Source organism: Coptis chinensis, chromosome 2 (assembly GCF_015680905.1).
Source record: "Coptis chinensis isolate HL-2020 chromosome 2, ASM1568090v1, whole genome shotgun sequence".
Lineage (NCBI taxonomy): Eukaryota > Viridiplantae > Streptophyta > Magnoliopsida > Ranunculales > Ranunculaceae > Coptis > Coptis chinensis.
Window position 1 is genome coordinate 89,502,786 of NC_141457.1, and position 5,344 is coordinate 89,508,129.

Below are 5,344 nucleotides of genomic sequence, written 5' to 3' on the forward strand. Positions count from 1 at the left end.
TGAACCATATTGATAAGAAGCATTGCACTGTTGAAGCCTCTTCTACACCATCATTGTTTGAATGAGAGAAGTATGTGAACCAGTCTACCGCCCACCCTGAGCACAGTCAGCCAGACATCCATTATCATTATTGTGGTGGTAAAGGGCACATCAGATACTATTGTCCTGTTAGAAAGAAAGATTTTCGTCAATCTTCTACACAGAGGAACCACAAGGCCTATCACATAATTATCAGACCTGAAATAGTTCAAGGAAGAGAAGCAACTTCACCAGCAATCTTTCTGGCATATCAAGGAGTATTTTTGACAACCCACAAGGTGAGACCCCCTCGTCCTCCGAACATTCGTCAGATTTGGGTAAGAAAATCTGATCTCCTCACTCCAAATTGATAATGCATGATATATAGTTTAAGGGATCTGACTTAAAAAGACCTAACAAAAAAAAAATCTTGGTAAAAGGAAATGTTCTTATTTTTTGTATTAATTTTGATATTCGGCATCAATGGTAACATCTTCCCTTTTTCTCATTCATTTCATTTACTTAATTTCTATACATTGAGGACAATGCACATGTTAAGTTGGGGGAGGGTGTACTTGAGAAGTACTTGAGAAATGAATTTCGAAAATTAGTTTTCAAAAACAAAAATATTTTTGTTTCTATATCAGTAGCATAAGAAAAATGAATTTTAATGATGAGTCTGGGATATAGATTCTATACTGCTTAGTGTTGAGTTTGATAGATAGTTGATATTATTGATTTCATTACCGCTTAGACTATTTATTATGCTCGGACATAGTTCTTGTTGATATAATTCTTTATCAAGGCACCACCACCATAATACTTGGTCAGTTTTGTGTACTTTTGCTAGAAGAGAGATTTAAACCCCTAGTAAACTGGAAGTAGAATTTTTAGACTTAGCCCGTGAGACTTGAGCTTTATCCCATTATTTGGAGAGTTCTTACAAAAAATCCGAGTCTTAGTGACTCAACATCTTTCAGTTCTTTATGTCGTTATAATATAGTCTCATTATTTGTTGATTTGGTTAATCACGAAGTGACATCAACTGGGGAGATAACCATTAGGTCTTGTAGTCTATTCAAAATAGAGTATCATACTGATAAGTCAAGTAGTGAACCCATTCAGCCTTTATCCCACCTAGTAGGACCATCATGGTAAACCCTTTTGAGCCTTACAATAAGCCATTTTCTTTTATAAAACCCTTTACCCTTTACCCAACTCCAGACAAGGAGTATAGCCAAAATATTTATCAGCCATGCCCATATGTTTATGAGAATACGAGGGGAACAATAGGAATAAAGAGCACAAAAGGAAGATTACAAGGAAATACCAGAGAGATACAATGAAGACCATCATTCTATTCTAAGTGAAAGAAGCTAGTGGAAAACAAGCATATCCAGTACTAATCAAGGATATACCACTGAGCTAAAGAAAAAAAAAAGTTAAACAGAATGGATGGAAAAGCTAAGACAAAGGAAGAATTTTCTCTGCAATACAGAATTTGAAGAAATCTTCCAAATAATGAAGCAAAACCCTTAGTGTTTTTCAGAAACAACCTTAGAATCCTTTTTACCTTTCCTTCATAAACCAATACCCAATCCAAGTTACAACCCATGACTTATCACTATAGTATGGTACAAAGTCTAGAATAGGTGAGAGGATGCTAAAGTGAAGGACCTGACACTTCATATGTGATTGACATTCTTTCCATGAGACTACTGTCATCTAGAAGCCTATTTTTCAAGATAGTATGTGGGATGTTCATATGCATTATTCTTTTCCCCACATACATGAGGTAAAATAGTAGACCATCTTATGAGATATTCTTTTCTGAGAGTATGACCGATGAGGATTGAAAGTCAAGATTATCTATCTAAAGGTAAACTAGGGATTCTGTTTCTTGGATAGAAGAGTATAGGAGATTGACTAAGTACACACATAAGCCTTGATTGAGAATTTTGTCAATTTTTACTATCTCCCATCATAATTTATGAGTCTTTGCAGCAATGTAGTTAGCAATGGAGACCGTCTGTTGGAGTAAGCACTAAGTGGGTAAGGAATTTTTCTCTCTGAAAAATACTATCATTTTTGAACATGCTATTGATTTATTTTGTGGGTATATCACCTGAAAACCCTCACAAGACTATAACTCGTCCTTTTTGGGGAACTTAAAGGTTTAAAGCCTTGTTGCATATGGTAAATGCAATGCGATGCCTGCGAAAGTGAGTTAGGATTTTATTTTTGTTATTAGGATATGACTTTGATCACTTATCTTTTTTTATCTTATTTGCTAAGAGACTAGCAAAAGGGTAGTTGGGAGTTGTGATAAGTGCTCAAAAAGTGCTATTTAACCCTCGATTATGCCTCTTGTTTAGCCATCTTAGTGGACTAATAGTGTTTATAAGTTGTGCTTTAAGATTCTACAGGTGAAAAAAAGAGTTTTGTAGAATATTAGAGAAAAAAGGGTAAAATAAAGCAATTCGAAGCATTAAGGATCACATGGCAAGCCCGTGGACAATCATGGAGAAGGCCAAGGAATTGGAGCTATTAAAGATGTGACTTGGATCTATTTTAAAGCCTATTTGGAAGCCCAAGGCCAAAGGATTCGTTGTTTGGACCAAAGCCCGTAAAAGAGGATAGAAGAATAGAGCAGAAGAGACAAAATAGACTTACGCGTCTCGGACGCATGGATCGAGCGCATGAATAGTGCGTCCAGACGCATGGATCGACACTGTAGCCAATTTCTTCTCAGTTTTGGAGACGAAGTTGGACTCTAAAAGAAGTCTATTTGTATTAGGAAACAAATGACGGTTTGGAATGCTTCTAGAGCTCATTGTAAGCTCTATAAATAGAGGACCTAAGTGCCTCATGTAATGAGCCAATTCACTTATACTCTTGTCTCCAGAACTTGAGGCAGAGAGAGATTAATAATAAAAGATCGGTTTTAACTAGCTGAGTCTTAATAAATTAGTCTTTCTAGTCTTATGTTCTTCAACTCTTCTTCTTCTCGTTCTTCGTGTTCTTCCTTCTTTATGGAAGGCTAATCTTCTCCTTCAAGGGAGAAGATGAAGCCGGTGCTAAGGGTTTGTTGATTCTTATAGTTTATGGTGTTCTTCAATCAGGTTAGTTCTTTATGTTTTTAGTTATTAGTTCCATTGCCCAGACTAGGGGATGGAAGTATAGATTAAGGTTTTTATTTATTGCAATCGAATATCATGCTAGTTTAGGGTTGTATTTATTGCAATTGAATATTTATTAGTAACATGCTTTTATTTATTGCAATTGAATATAATGCTAGAATAGGGTTTTATTTATTGTAATTGAATATTATACTATTATTCTCTACTTTTCTTCTAGTTGTGTAGTATTTTAGAGTAAGGGAAATATTCTTTGTGATTTGCTTCGTAGAATGTGGAAAGTAGCATTCATCTTAGTTTTAGCCATGATGGATTTTAGTTTCTCATTCGCAGGTAGAGAAAGTAGTTTTTGTAGTCTTCTTCTCAAGAGAGCAGGCTAAGACAAAAATAATGAAAATTTGTGTGGCATTTGGTGTCAACTATGCACTCTCCTATTCCGTCTCGTCCAAAAATTTATGAAGCCATGACAAAGCTCACAAGTTTTAAGGTATGGAATCTTTTTATGCAAATTGTATTGCCATTTAATTTTTATTTTCTGGTAATTAATAGTGGAGGTGGGCTCATGCAATAATCAAGTTTTTTGTGGAGGATGGGTTTTGATTCAGCAATGTAAATAGCGTTGTAGATGCAATAGGAAATAATGTGTTCCTCAGCTTTTACAAGGGAAAGGTGTTACTGATTGTCATTGTTTTTTCATAATGTGTTTCATATTTGAATCAGTTTTGTTAGTGCTTTATGAGTTTACAATTTGTGGGCATGCGTTAAATATTAGGAATGAATGAGGCTTTAGTTGCTACCTTAGCAGTTACACAGGTAATATTCTTTTCAATTACATGGGTAGCTGATATTTATGCTTTATCACAGGTAGACTACTTTACTATTGGAAGATTTGGTGTGTATAACTTATACACTTGCTTAGCTGCCCACTTGTGTATTTTTTTTCTCTTGCATGTTCCAATGTCATTAAACTTTGCTTTTTGTCGCTTCTTCATAGGTCATGACAAAGAAGGTTCTACATGGGAACATGTGCTGCCTACTTGACCTTGCAAAAGTACTGAACTTCCTCTGTCTTTGTGTGGAAGTTGTGAAAGGGTTCACACTAACAAAGGAGCTGAAGTGGTTGGTCGCTCAACTGAATTTTGTTTTGATGTGTTTAACAATGACTCAGGTATACATTCTTTTGATATATTTCGTACTTAGTCGACCGCAATTGGGTCAAGTTTGTTAGATATTTAACTAGTTCATATGGTGGAATTATCTATATGTCTTCTAGCGTGGAATTCGACCAAAATAACCAGTAGGAAGGTTGGATGTATGGTTTGTCAAATTTTGTTTTAAAGGTTACTTTAGATTGATGGAGTGCTCCTGATTTTTTTACCATTCATTTTGAGATGAAACTAGGCAGCGGTTTTTTTACTAATTCCATTGTAAAGTTTGAGATGAAACTAGGCAGCGGTTCAAGCATAGGTATATACCATTCATTTTCTTAAAAGTCTTCTACTTAAGTGTTCTTTAATGGGTATGTTTAAAGGCGAATAACATGGCTAGTATTGACTTAGTTGGGACCTTAAACTTTGCGTATATAGGATTTTCGCTTCTTTACATTAATTTTGTGCAGTCTTGCGTTTCCTCAAGTATAATGAGATTGTGTGATACCATGGATCCATAAGCTCGAAATGGAAGAGCGCTCAAATAATTGAGAGGTTGATGGTTCGAATCCATCTGGATCCAATTCTTTTTTCATTCACTAATTTAATAAATTTAATATATATTTGAATTTTTTTAATTTTATATTGACAAAACAATAGCATTTTCCCAACGCTATAAAAGTTTAATAGCATAAAAAACTGCTATCGTTTTGAGATAGAAACGCTATGAAATTTATTGCATTCTTAACAAATGCTATCGTTTTGAGATAGAAATGCTATGAAATTTATTGCATTCTTGACAAATGCTATAAACAACGCTATCGTTTTCATAGCGCTTTAGGACACTAGTGCTATCAATTTGATAGCGTTTTGGACACAAACGCTATCTTAAAAAGCATAGCATGGCCATAGATAGCATTTTGTAAATGCTATCAAGTAAAATTCATAGTGTTTTTCCTATGCTATCTATGCACTTTTCTGTAGTAGTGTTTAGAGTCAGGGAAGTATTCCTTGTGTTTGCCTTAGATGGTGATTCATTGA